This window comes from Crocodylus porosus, unplaced genomic scaffold, assembly GCF_001723895.1.
Source record: "Crocodylus porosus isolate Cpor-Errol unplaced genomic scaffold, CroPor_comp1, whole genome shotgun sequence".
Taxonomy (NCBI): Eukaryota; Metazoa; Chordata; order Crocodylia; family Crocodylidae; genus Crocodylus; species Crocodylus porosus.
This window is the reverse complement of record NW_017728886.1, coordinates 65,670,626-65,686,107: the sequence shown is the minus strand read 5'-3', so window position 1 is coordinate 65,686,107 and position 15,482 is coordinate 65,670,626.

Below are 15,482 nucleotides of genomic sequence, written 5' to 3'. Positions count from 1 at the left end.
ATGTTGTAAGAAGATTTCCAGCCAGGCACTGGATTTTTTGATGAGTGCAGATAACCTTCAGGAAGAGACCAACTATATCATGACCTTATGACTTGTGGGTTTGAACCTATTCACAGAAGGGAAAGGTCAACACATGGAAAATTCTGAAAAAAAATAAATAAAAACATTTCTCCCCCTGCTGCTATTGATTATTTACAAAAAAATACTACATTACATATAGACACAGCAGCAGCCTTAGACAGACTGGGCAGAAATTATGAGGGAAAAAAAAAAAAGAAGCTTCCTGAAGGTTGAATGAGATGGAACAGAGTCAGTGAAGAGAGAAGTGAAATAATGGAAAGACAGAGATGAAGAATGTAAACACTCTAGGAAAGAACAACAGAACAGAGTAATGAAAGCACAGAAAGCAAAATAAATTCATTAAATACACTGAAATTTATTTTTGCTACAGTCAGTTAAGAGGATCCAATTTTGTTATGGATAACAATAGGTAACTTTTTGATATTTGACTTCAGTCAAGTAGGGACTGAACAGGTAAAAAAAAAAATCTGTGAAGGGCAATCTATTCAGCTTATGTGTAATGCTAGTGATCTATAATTCTATATTAAGATCAGGTGTATAGGTGTCAGCAGTCAGAGCCTGCAGATAAGATATTACTCATGCCTTTCACTTCGGAAGGAGTAGATGGGAGTCATGCTCAAGCAGTTCTGTGGTTCTCCTTTAGATCTCAAAGGAAAATACTGAACAGCTACTCATCTGCTTTCAGGACCATCTTGTGCCACCAGGATTTTTCTTGTTCTTTGTATACAACCCATTAGAAAAGCCACAAAGGAAGTGTAAGCCTGTTGCCTCACCTTCAGGCATCTCTAGACAGGCTTTCTTCCCCACAAAGCTCCTCAGCCAGTCCTCACCAATAAAACAGGGTATTTAAACAAAGAAAATGAGCAAACAATATTCCTGTTCTCCAGTCCCAGAAACTGCAAAGGGACCCCTGTGGCTCTGACCCTAGCACAGCACACAGTTCAGCCCACTACTTGCCTTTGATTCACATCTGGTCCCTTAGGTTGCCGCCCTTCTCTCTGGGGTTTTTATGCTTCCACCCAGTCAGTCCTTTAGCAGCAGCCTCCTCACAGCTGCACTTACTCAAAGGAGCTGACTGCTCCCTCTTAAGGAGATATAGGCCATTGTGTTACAAGAAACTTGTGACATAATTTAGACTACAATGCCATCGGCCTGCAAATAATACTCAGCTCTGCCTTTCTTTAGTGTGGGGGATGAGATGGTGGTGTCTGTTTGCTTTCTCAGTGTCCAGCCTAAAATGAGAATGAATTGGCAAAAGCTCCATTCAATTAAGAGAGAAGTAAGGCTGGTAGATTGAAGAAAACTCCCAGAAGCTAGTCCCCTTCTCTGTTTGTGTGGCAGAGGCTAACTTTTGCTGATGAGGTTTTATGGTATTAGGGACTATGCCTTGAAGGGTTGACTTTCCCCTGACAGAGGCTGGACAATGCTCTAAGACCCTTTGGCATAGCCAGGTAGACTAAGACAGATCTCTTGCAATCAAAAAGAGTATGATATCCTTTCCTTTTGGATGTAGCTAATCAGCAATCATTTATGTTCCAGTCAGTTATTAAAATGGGCATTTGCTACCCTTGAAGACCATTTAGAAATTTCAATTAATACATAGTTCAGTTACTTTGTTTACATAGCGGGGCTTCTTGTGTAGATTATATTTACACCTGACTGATTACATTCACTACCAGTTTATTTCTGGATGCCACTAATGACAGATCTCTATAACCTCCTGTGTACATCACATCCTGGCTTTTCTTAGGGTCCTCTTAGTAAATCATCCTGACAATTGTGATCATCTGCATTTTGAACTCAGTGGACTGAAGACAGGGTGTTTTACAACAAAGAGCCTTTGACTTTGATACTCCTTTTTGCATGGTCCAACAAAGCCCAGGCTTGTCAGGACACATTGCAACTCATGTTTTCATTGAGGCTTTTGCTTGAGGCTGTTGGTTTGTGTGGGTTGGGTTTTATGTGTGGAAGAAGATGGTACAGGGGAAGCTGAACTTTTGACAGCATTTGTATTTAATGGCTGTATCTGCCTCTGGGTCTGCAATGGCAATTCTTTTAATATACTGGAAAAAGAACCCAATCACTTCATATTTAATCCTCCTCCTCCACATCAAACATGCTTACTCAAGACAGTTTTCCTCTTGATCTGCCCTGACAGCTTGACATTTTTTAAAGCAGAACAGGAAGTTTTGACTAGTAAGACTGGGTGATAAATAGTTTTGTTAGATGGTTTTTCAAAATTTCAAAACATTTCCTGTACCACCGTAGAATAAAACCAAGACTTTTTACCCACCCCTGAATAGCTAATGTCCCAAAGATTAAGGCACTCACCTTGGATGGGGCAAACAAGGCCTTGTACACCTTAGTCGTCCATATTGTAGGTGAATGTCCTGTCCTGTAGGTCACTGGCTACTCTAGGATGTGCGAGTACCGCTCTATCAGATTTTAGACATTTCATTCTGGTATGTGCAATTCCATCAAAACCATTGCTTTGATGCATCATTTCCAAAAAAAACCTCCAACATCAACAAAACTGGAAGTTTCCAACCAGTTCTAATATAGGCCATCTGCAATTGTTCTTAATGGAATATGCATCTAAACGGTGAAACTGCTTTCAAATAAAAATCTAAACAATAGCTGTTTTGAAAGGTCAAAATAATTGTCCTTTACACCAGAGCTGTACAACTGGTGACCCATGGGCTGCAAGGGGTTAGTTTGTGGATCCTGGGCTCCTACCTGACCACCACTTTCGCCATCAGTGCAGCTGCAGCTGCAGCAGCAGCAGCCAAAGGCTCTGGGCTTCTCCTTGCTCTGGTTCCCCCCCCCCGCCCCCGCTTCTGACCCTGCCCTAGGGGATGGGACCGCTCAGTGGGGCACAGCCTGCGGTGCCAGTGAAATCCATGGTGTATGACATCAGTGTTAACAGAGGAGCCTGCACCCAGGGATCTGAAGGCAGTGCTGGACAATGTGGAGGGAAGAACCTACATGTCTGCTACAGTGAGGAAGGGTGGGGTGGGAAGCAGAAGGGCCCATGTGCCCAGTGCAGCAGGGTATACAGAGTGTCCACATGCTCACTGCAGCAGGGGAGTGTCTGGGGAGTTCATGTTTGGGGCTCATGCAACCCCTATAGCATGTGGCTACTGCTGGAGCAGTCTGTGGGGCACGTGGCCCTCAGATGATAGGAAATCGGACAGCCCTAATTTACACCTAACTTCATGGTTGTTTAAATGTGGTAACTTAGAGTGTTAACTATTAGTGTCATATTACAGTTGTTGTTCTGCAATATCCTATAAATCAAAGGTTCCCAAACTCTTTCTTATTTCATACCCCCTTCCAGATTTACCAGCTGCCCAATACCCTTGCCAGCAAACTTATTATATTTTAACCCCTTAAATGCTAATTATTATTATAATGAAATGAAATTCGCTGTTACACAATTTCTCCCAAGTCCCTCCCCAGAGATGTCTTTTGTACCCCTGGAGGTACACATACCACAGTTTGGGAACCCCTACTCTAAATTATTTCACAGAAAAACAGATGGAATCTGACAGTATATCTACACTACATTGCTTTAGCTTGTACTGCAGTCAATCAGTCTAATGGCTGCAAGAAAGACCCATGCAAGCTAATTTACCCAAGTGTTGATGTCCTTGGTCTGGTGTTCATGATAGTCATGTTATTGTTTTACCTGCTAGAAGTCCAAACTAGATGAGAAAAGGGAAAATTTCCACACATAGATTTCTGATCAGACTGCTCCTGGTACCAATGGCTACATCCAAATGAGTGCAGCTCTGCAGTATGTGGCGCTGCAGACACATATCCAGGGGTCAAACTAAAACCATGGAGGAAAAAAGAAGAGCTGAGCATGTGGCAGCAGCATGTGCTGTCCAAAGCCAGAGCCTGGTTGACTGGAGCTGCGTTCCACTGCCAGCCCAGCGCTGCGTGGCAGGATCACCACTCCTGCAGCCCCAGGAGACCCCCCAGGACCCCAGGTAAGGCTTCTGGGGCCAGCCCAGTGCTAGCCCCAGCCTCCCCTACCCCACCCACAGTAATTTGCCGCGTGCCAGCATGCACGCAGCACTGGTGTTTCCCGGGGACTACAAGTGGCGGCACATGGTTCACCACTGCTAGTTGTCCCTGGGGAACCAAATGTCCACATACGTCTGGATGCAGCCAATGAGTTTATTTCAGTGATTCTCAGCCAGGGTGATGGGGCATCCTAGGATGCTGTGAGATCTTTCAATAACAGGTGAAAGGAGATAAGGACAGGCTTAGACTCATACCTGCCTGGCCACTGTCCTACCTCCACTCCCTGGCCCTTCTGCAAGGAGGTAAGCACTGTAATAAATAAATTAGGTTTTGAAATAGGGTGCTGCTCCATTCACAAAAGTTATGGAGGGTCAAATGAGGGGTGCCTCAAGTCTAAAAAAAATTGAGAACCGCTGGCTTATTTAAAAGCTACCTTAGGAACCTCTATACGGCACTGCAGCTTGCAGTGTAAACTTACCCTGATACCACAGCAAAAACAAAACCTGAGTAAGAAAGCAATTCCAAAAGTGATTCAGAAAACATATCCCCCCCCATCGCAAAAAGGTCTGAAATAAATTTACAGCCTCTTTGACATCCACAAAATTCCCGTGAATTAAATATTACCATATTTTACCTATGGATATCAACAATATCCAGAGGATGTTGTCAGAACTCCCCCATGAGGAAGTACAGCTGTGTTTCCAAATCAATTTCCTGCCTAAGTCAACTGTGCAAAAACTCAAGAATCTCCCTTAAGAGGGTTTCATAATCTTTTGCTTCCTGGATAGTGCCCCAGCCACCCTGCTAACAACAGCTGAGGAAAATTTTGAGAAATTACCTTCTCAATTACCTTTTCAACTACTGTCTTTTAGAATGTGTGCATTTCATCCACAGCATACACCGGGGGGACTGCACTTCAGCAGAGTGAACTCTACAACTGTACTTGCCAGAAGCCTATTTGTGTTACATCTTCTGGGGAATTTAAGTATCATAAGACAAGGTGTACCAACACATCAGGAAGTACAGACACTGATTGTGAGTTTAGGATCAATACTTTGGATGGCACAAATGGTGCATCTCACAATATGTGACATATTCTCAACCTCACTCACTCTTCTTAAAAGGTACATTATCCTGTGTGTTCATCGTAAGAATAACAACGCACCACGAATGTATTCTGTGAAACATTTGAAAATTAGAAAAGTAAAATGATTCCTATTATATGTCTGACTTTTTTACTTTCCATTTTCCGTGATTGCTGTTGTAAGCTGAAATAAAGTTTGTTAAAACCTCATGCCTATGAAAGGGAAAAAGATAAAAATAGAAGGAAGAGCGTCAGGGAGAGTGGGAAAGGAGAAAAAGAATGGCAAGTGCAAGTATAAGGTTTCAGATGGTCATCTCCTTTGTCCTCACTCAGCTTTGAATCAGACTGAAGTGTCTCACCTTTCCTGTACATGTCATAGAAAGTATATTAATCACAGCTTCAAGCTAGCAGGTTTCTGAAGCCATAAGCACAATTCTTACTGCATTTATTGTCAGACATAAAAGGCTTCGTTTTCATTTTCCATCAAAACAGCATTTTCCTTTAGGCCAGTATTAAAAATACTAGATGATTTGCCTATTATAGGCTTCCCCCCCTACAATGTGTTGCTTGTATTTTCTTTAGTGAAAAAATACTTATTCACTACACTGTAATATAGATGGAGCTTGGGAAAGTGCTGAATTTGTTATGCAGTAAGACAAACACTGGAAACATTATTTTAAATGAATACATTATTCACCAAAGAATGTGGTTTTGGGTTAACTAAAACTAGTCAGGACTCCTGGTCAAATGTGGTAAGTCATTTCAGAAAAGAATCAGAACTTTATCGACGTTAAAACATCGTTTGAATATCTGGTTTGTTTGAAATGAAAGATTTCAATTTTTTCATTTTCAGCTGATGGGACAAAGAGTAAATTTGCCTGAGTTTAATTGTAAAACTTGTTTAAAATAAAAATCTAAAAGTGAAATGAAGCATTTTCTATGCTTCAAGAAGGGGGTTTGATGAACCAAAAAATCAAGTATTTGGGTGCCAGGTGCAGTGTGTGGGTCCCTCTGGTGCACCCCACTTGCTGCCTGTGGGTCACTTCAAGACCCACAGGCAGCACCAGGGACTGATGATACAGCTCTGATAGGGCAGATGCAGCCAAGGACCATATATTTGGCACTCTCTTTTTCAGGAGCCTGCATGAAACTCTTGGCCGGGTCATAAGAGATTGTAATCACTCCATTTCAAGCTATAAAGAACATAGGAGCTTTCAGGCCTTACACTAATATATCAAAACATAGGGTATAATAAATTAAACAGGTATATTATTACTCTGATAGGAACATAGGAAAAGACTGCTTCCCCCCCCCACAAATCTTTTCTCTTATTTGCTTCTACATAGTAAAAAGTCACTGTAAGCATCGTTGATGTTTCTGCATGAATACTGTTTAGCTTCTAAGACTGTTTTGCCTCACAAGCTGATAGCCATAGCATGAAATACTTACAAGGAGTATTATTTCCTATTAGAATTTGAATTACTTGTATTTTCCCTAATTAAATTTTGAAAGAGGTGAGTAGCCACCCTACCAGCATTATACAGTGATCAGACAGGAGGATGGTGGGCATAAAATAAAGGACCTACACAGAAAAAGAACTGCTTAAAAATAGGACTGAAAAGAAATAAAATATTTATTTATGTATTTATTGAATGAGGCAAGGATTTTTTGCAATATTTTTTATTGGATCATCTGCATAGTTTGAAGAGGTGTTGGAAAAGATTTGGGGCATCAGGATTCCTTCCTCAGGTTTAAATGGCAGGGAGAGGCTGAGCTAGCTATCAGAGAAAAAGACTCCAGGTCAATTTTAATTTACATCATAGGAAGAATGAAGAAAAGAGAATGAAGGAGTTCCTCATTTTTTCAAACCTATTCAAAGCCCTGGACCCAATCCTGCATGGCACCTGCATCTCAGCCAACCCAATTTCTCCAGAGAAATATCGACAATGAGAGCTGAGAGCTTTCAGGACCATGCAGAACACTGAGGTTTTTTGTTCCCTGACAAGTTTGCTCATCATTTGATTCAGCCTGCTGTTCAGTTCTTCGCAACTTTCACACGTGAATGAACAATGCTGGTAAAGATAAAAGTCTTTCTTTCTTCCACCTAAAATACCACATCCTAGGAATGGCAAATCAGGCTGCGTAAATGCCATGTTGCTGTCTTTAGAGGATTTATGCATTTGTGGCAAGTAGTGTGAAAATAATGCCTTTCTTGTTTTTATTACTTTCTAAATGTAATCCTTGCTGTAACACGCTGGCTCTTACCATAGAATATAATGCTATGTATGACTGATACTTCCCAGCTGAGTAAAGATTGATTGCAGATATTCAACTGCATGACCTAAGCTCTTGCCTTACATGTTTTATTTAGGTTTTATAACACTTGGAGACACAGCTGGGCCTGGCAAAGTACTTCAATACTATAGAAGTCCCTGCTCCCAACAGCTGGGGAAGGACAAAGGTAAATGCTGACTGCAAATAGTGACAACCAGAAGAGAAATAGCCCACGGTAGGAGACAGCTAAAGAGAAGAGCTTGTGCTCTATACAAAAAGCTTACTGGCATGTTCACAGATTCAAACGTTTTCACAGGACTGAGAATTTTCTTATGAAAGATAGCACTATAGAAAGATAGCACTTTTTAGTGGGCTGGATGAATTAGAACTTACATCCCCACTTCTCTCTTCCCCTGCACCTTTTTGAGTAAAATACACTTATGCAGGAAGAATAAATTTTAATAGTTTGTAACTTGAACACTTGTAGCTGGAAAGAATGATGCTTTATTCACTGAACCACTGCTAAGCGGTAACCCATTTAGATGTTGGTTTAGTGTACTAAAATCTGAGAGGTGAAGAACTTTTTGCTCTTTCTACTGTGTAACTCCACAAATCCTTAAATCCGCCCACACAAATAGCTCCATAAAACTTTCAAAGGCAGATGCTACCCAGCCTTTAAACTATTCCTGCATGTGTAAAGGTCTCAAAGGTTATAGAATGACTTTTACATGACATAAAATAGAAAAACTGGTTCTCATCTGCACTAGGTAAGCAAAACATTATGTGCTCATTGTCCTGAAAGAATCTCCGACTTACAATTTTCTGTACAGGCTAGTGAAGGGGCATGTGTACAGGATAATCGATGAAAGAAAAACAAAATAAAATAGAAAGACTCAAAAATAAGGCTAATTACCTGGGCAGGGTGATATGCTAATACAGCAATATTGTTTCCAGTGCCCTAGCTTGTTTAAAGCTACTTTTAATATCTCTGTACGGCACTGCATTGTGCCATGTAGGCGTACACCAAGGCTAGGTACAGACATTCAAAAAGACTGATGCAAAATCCAGTACCTAAGTTACGTTGTCTCTGTAAGCGGCATAGCTTAGACCTGAAGGCTAGAGACAGACATTACACATAAACCAGTTTAAGTGATCAGAAACTGATTTAAACCTGTAACAGAACAGGTGTTAGTGCACATAAACCAGTTTGAAACCGGTTTGAGATAAACCTGGTTGAATGTAGTATCAGACTTACCTGATTTGGGTCAAACCAGTTTATGCAATGTCTGTCCCAGACCCATTGCTGGTTTAACATAAACCAGACTTCCCCAGCATCCCAACATGCTCTCTGGGCTGGGTGGGGCTCTCTGCTCCACAGCAGAGCCAGTCCCTCCCCTCTGCTCCCTTGCTGAAGCTCCAGCACAGACTGCAGGCACAGCAGGGTCTGCCTGGCTTTCCCCTGCTCTACCTCACCCCCTTGCTGCTCAAGAAGGAATCGCCCCCCTCCCTCCCATCTCCCACAGCACAAGCTCCAGCCCCACAGACCACGCATGTGGTATGCTAGCTAATACTGAGAAGTGTCTGAATGTGTGTCTCTCCAATTTCACTGGGACAGGAAGACAGAACAGTGACTGCTTCGGGCTTTTTGCAGCTAATCAACAGGTCAGCTGGTAAGCTGTTTAAGAAGAGCTAATGGAGAGAGGATCTTGTGTTGCTGATGGGGTGATAAACATTGTTATCAGTCCCCTGCTGGCTTGCTCACCTGTCAGTTTGCTGCAGACAGTATAAAGAAGCAAGGAGGGAGATTGAAAAGCTCCATATCATCAACAGATGCATGTACTACACACCCCCACCTTGCCTCAGAGTGCTAGTTGGGGGCTGGGGGCTAACAACACTCTCGTCCCTTAAGAAACCAGCTGAGAAAAGCCTGGGATGGTGCAGACAGACTGCCCTAATCAAAGGTCCTACCAGGACCTGGCCATTCCCCCCTCAGCTCAGCACTGCAGGGAAGGAAATGGTGCTGTAGCACCCCCTGGCTTCTAGTCTGAGCCACTGCAGGCATGTGCCTGAACTTCGTAAGTCCAGAGAGAATGTCTATCCGGTTACAAACTGGTTCAGCCTAGCCAGGTTAGACTAACCTGCAAAGACCGAATCAATTCAGGCTCAGGCTTTTTCAATGTCTGTACCTAGCCAAAGCGAACAGAACACACATTTGTGGAAGGGTGATGGGAGGGCAAAAGTTACACCAGGTTCTGCCTTTTTTAAACCAGTCTGTGTGTGCCAAACTTCTGTTCTGTTACGGGTATAGACTGGTTTCAAATCACTCATACCAGTAAAAGCGTAACATCTGTACCTGGCCCAAAACAATAGTTACTCTACCCTATGGGACCAGACCTTCTCCCACAATTTCTATTCAGTTATTGTGTTCCTTCTTTTGTGTTATTCTGTGTCTCTCATCTGAATATGATTTATCATCTGGTACAATAGAGTTTAAGGGAGACCACAAGAGTCAATGCCCCGAGTCTGGGTCTCTTAAATTATACTACCTAATCCTAGTGGTTCTGGGTGCCTATACTTGAGCCACCACTCTCTCAGAGGGATGGCTATGGTACTTTCCCTGCACTTTTGAGAATCCATCCATTGGGCACATCCTAAGAAGCACATTGTGCCCACACACTTCTGCCAACACCAAGCCCAGGAACAAGATGGTAAAACCATTTTGGGCTATGCCCTACTGGCACTCTTCAACATATCTGAGACAGATCTCTAAAGCAGGGTATACCCCAGGATTAGCTCCAGCCTCTCATTTCTGGGTGTAAGGCATGCAGAGCAATAGTGGGTGGGCAGAGCAAGCTTCTCAAGGTGGCCCTGGTAGCAACAAGATATGCAAGAGAGTGTAAGTTTCTGAATGACTATTAAACCACATTTTGAAACACTGAAATGTCATAAGAGCCAGAAGAATCAGTTCTCATCCAGTTTGATTAATTACCTGTGCAAAAGAAAAAAAAAAACTTTTGCCATGAAGGATTGGTGCTTCCTGAGACTGGGGAGGGGGCAACATGGCAATGAATGGGGACTGCCCACAGTTGATGGTGTTGGCGGTGGGGCGGGGTGTAGATGGCAACCACCCACAGAAGCTGACAGTGGCTTCAGTAGTGGCCAATCTCAGAGGCGGCATGTGCCTCCCTCCCCCTTGCCCTCCCTACGCATTGCCTATTGTTTTTGGTACTTTTCACTCTTGCTTTCATGCACAGGTCCTTAAGAACTCAAAGATAATGAGATGGAATGTCATCTTCTCTCTTATTGAGCAGAGTCATAGTAGGGTTGGAGTGTTCTTGTAGCAGAGATGGTCCAGCAAATATAAGAGGCAAGGATTTTCTGCAATATCTTTTATTGGACCAGCTGTATAGTTGGGAGAGCTGTTGGACAAGCTTTTGGGCAGCAAGTGCCCTTTTCAAGTCTACTTAAACAGTCAGATTCTGCTACCAACTAGATTGCCCATTCTACTTGTGACACCCAAAACCAGAGGGATTAATAAGCAATAAATATGTGCTTCTTGGAGGCATTTGGTATTTTGCCTAACGTTAATATAAAGCTTGTAAATTCATAACCTGCAAATGTAGCTTGTCTGTCATAAGTTTAACCAAAATGATAAAACTAACTGTTTGTATTAATCGTGGAGCTGTCTGGGCCCCAAAGGTGAAGCTGTAGCTGCAAGATTAGCTGACCTAACAGTTTTGCTTAGGGTTCAGCCTGGCATACCCAACACATTCCAGAAAAGCCCGTCCCAAGAAAGCATATTCAGAGAAACGTAAAAGGGTCAGGCTTAGTAAATTTAATTTCAAACCTAAAGATGCTGCATTCTAATTTGCTTATTGGATAAACCCAAGTCTGGGTTGTAACCTTTTATGATAATTTTTAACACCTTCCAATCCCATAGGGTAACAGCTATAGGGCAAGATTGTGAGTGTCTCTAAAGCCAACAGATTAGCATAAGACTAGGTATAAAAAGCATGTGTGTCAGGTGACCAGCAGGAAGAAGGAAACAGAACGGTCATTGCTTCCAAGCCCAGACTCCGGACTCCCGGTGTGAGTGAGGATCAGACCCTAAACAAGGGACCTTGCCCGGTAATCCCTCCGACAGCGTCAACTGGGGACTCCTGACTTCGCTGGAATCACTTGGTGCGCACAGGTGGCTGATACCCTCGCAGTGCCCAGTGGGCCTGTGACAGAATTGATCCATCTATCTGTTATTATTATTTACTATTAGCTCTTTAATACTGCATTTTCTGCTTATCACATTTATCTTTCTGTTAACTGTTGTGTGTAAGCTATAATAAATTTGCCTTTGCTTCACTCCCAACTCTGCCTCCTCGATCCGAAACTGAACTGAACAGCCCAGTGGCTGATACCCTCACAGCACCCAGTTGGCCTGCGATAGAATTGATACACTCACAGTGCCCAGCTTGCCTGTGACACTACTACACTACACTTGTCTAATAATGGCTCTTTGCTCTTCATTCACAACCCTCCTCCATCATTCTAAGTACATTCTTTGCATTTACATGGAGGCTTTCCTCTGATGTATACCTCAGCATGCACCTGCCTCTTTCACATGATGTCTGAAAGCTCCTCCAAGAGCTCTCCCATCTACATAGTTGATCCAATAAAGAGTACAAAAAAATTCCTTATCTTGTGGCAGAACTCCTAACTATGAATTGATATATACTGAAATAACAACTTGGCACTCTTTAACATATCTGAGACAGATTTCAACTACAGGTGTGATTTTCTAATTAACCAATTACATCATTAAAAGCCCTATTGAGGACCCTCCCCATTTCAGAATAGCTATCCTTGTAAAAAGAGCCTTCATACCAATATGAGTGTATCCATACAAGTGTTTATATTGCTTTAACTATAATGGTAATACTCCTTCTACTCCAAGTAAAAATGCAGTTCCAAGTGTAGGGCCAAATTCTGCCTCACTGAGTTCCACAATAGTAGTCATGGTAGGCAGCTTGCATTGTGCTAGCAGAAATATTAAGGAAGGAAGCATTCGTAAGTCTTATCCCCATGATATGCAGCTATATCACTTATGGCCAAGATTTTGCTAAAGCTGAACAATGGTTCCTCCCACACGCATACCCTTGCTTTCCTTCCTGAACCCATAACTTATTTCCCTCAAAGCTCTCAGTATTTTCCCATTGTACTTAAACTTTTCGTGGCTACTTTCCAACCCAGATTTTGTTGCTTCTGCAGGTTCTAACAAAATTATTTGAGTGTATTTGAGTCATAAGCACTGCAAAAAAATGTGGCCTTTTTTCTTAAAGGTGACACTTTTTTGTACTCCACTAACAAAGAAGCACATTTTGAATATTTAGTGACTAGTCTCCATTAAGGACAAGTATCCCATGTGCCAGGAATAGCATTCTATCTCTATATTTATTTTGGAAGCGCAGATTAGTTTTCCATGGATAGCAAAATGAGAATATAAAGTTCTCTGTAGATAAGAACGTGGGATGAAATTCTGGATCCACTAAAGTCACTGCCCAACCTTTCAACAGGGAGTTTCAAAAGGGCTGGAATTTTTTCCACTTGCTAATAGCTTATCTGTGAATCAACTGCAGTCCCTTTCCCCCTTTAGGGTTCAGTAAACAAGATGTTATTTATTTTTCAGATAAAATCTTTATCATCCATTTGTGAAAGTCATAATGAATTCAGTGTCAACTTCTACTCCCCCCCCCCGAATCAAAAGGAACTCTGCAAGACTGGGTTCCATATTTGTAAAACATGGCTACAATACTTCTAATGGCCCAATCCCAGCAAAGGTCTGAGTTCCCTTAACAAAGCTTCTATTGCTGTCACTAAAACACATGTAGCAGGATCAAGCCCTAAGTATCTAAAAAGTCCCCACCCCCACGTCACCTTAGAAATGTCCACCTATGCTATTCTTCAACAACAGTTCCTATGGCTACAGGAAATGTAACATTTTGTCAAGTTTTTCACTTGACACTTTGCATTGCTCATGTCAGTCACATTGTATTGCCTAATGTGAAGCAACATGGGCAGCACCAGGCCAGAATCACTTGTCACACTCTGATGCGTCTGCAGGGAGATTTTTTTGAGAACTGGAATTTTCTTAAATGCAGAGGTTAAAGCAATGGTGGCTTAACGGTAAGCTTTTTCACACATTTTTCTCTTTCCTCATTGGGAAGCAGATGTTGCACTGCAGCAGAATTTTTTTTAATTATTCCTGAGTAGTTAGCATCAGGGCCTTGAAATACATTCTCCTACCAATTCTATATTTTTTTGTGAATACTGCACTCTATTAATTCACTTTTATTTGGATTTATAAAAATGCAAAAAAGGGCATCTCTCCATATGCTTAAGGTACCATGATATAAAGCTTACCTAACCTACTGTAAATACATTACGGTTTTCACAATTTAAGACCTTTTAAGTTAGAGACTGTCATGTACGCAGATCTATGCAGCACCCAGAACAATGCAACTCTGACCAAGATGGAGACAGGGCATTAAAAACAACAGTCACCCACCACACTTAATCGATGCTGGAGTCTCATATACAATGTTGAACATCTTGTACATCGACACCAACTCTAACAAAAAGCACGCATACAATCTTTTTTTAAATCAACCCAGTGAACTATATTAAAAAATAATCTTTTAAAAAAACATAGGAAAGAAAACAGCCAGAGATAATAGCTTCTGGTTAATTAGCCTGACCTTGTTTGTTTGTTTATGAGCTACACACTGACATTTGGTCAACTGCCCTAATTTGCATTTGGCTGTAGAGTCTTACCATAGCAAGATTATAAATACTTGTCTAATAATAAATAGCCCAAAGAAAAATATTGACATAATTTCAGTGTGGATTTACAATTACTTAAGATTTCTAGGAAGCAAGTCTTAGAATAGAACAAAAACAGTCTAGACACCATGTTGACAATAACCCAAAACTCTGTGATGCTCTTTGATTTTACAGCGAGGTGACACTGGGTGTATGTGTGCACACAGGTGTATGCATGAGAGAATACTTTTTCTGAAAAATGCAGTTCTAGTTGACCCCAAACTATTCAAATTCAGGTTGAGAGGAGAAAATAGCTTCAGACCAGGGCGAGAGGAGAAAATAGCTTCAGACCAGGGCAGTCCAACTGGAAGCCCACTGGCTACATGCAGCCCACAAGGGTTTAGCTTGTGGACCTAAGACTCCCATCTGGCCACTGTTCCCCCCTCATCAGTGCAACTGCAGCAGCAGCCAGAGGATCTGGGTTTCCCCTCCCTCTGGCTTCTGCTTCCTACCTTGCCCTTCCTTCTGTGATGCCAAGGAAACCCAAGGTGTAGGGTCCTGATGCAGCACAGTGCAGCAGAGTAACCTGCAGGGAGCTAAAGGTGGGGCTGGGGCAGCAGACAGGGGGGGGGGCGCGGAGAGCAGTGGGAGAGGGCAAGTGCCCACATGCCCAGTGCAGCATGAAAACATCTGGGGAGACCATGGCCTGTGCTGCTGCAGCCGCCATGCCCCTCTTAGCCCCTAAATGATAAGAAGCTGGGCAGCCCTGGCTTCAAGCAAATAAAACACAAATATTAAAATGATTCCCACTTTTCTAAAATATATGGTGGTGGTCCCTCATTCCTCATACAGTATACCCAGGGACAAGGGCCTTTCTGTTTTATTCGTATACCATGCTTCAGTATTCAATGGACCAAAAACTTGAATCTAGGTGCTTCATCACCTACACAAGTGCCCTAAACACCAAGTTACGCAACCCTTGCCGCACTCTCTATGAAACATTCTCTAAGATATGGACTAGTTAATCATGTATTTAAGATGGAGTTGTTTCAACAGCTGAATTTAAAAGACTCAAGCCAGAAAACCCTATGGTATTCCCTATGGTTAAAGGATATCCTGGCTTACACATTATATTAAAATGTTAGATGGATGTGACCACAGGGCCCTCTTAAGCAGATTGAAGCATTTGCTAGAATTATGT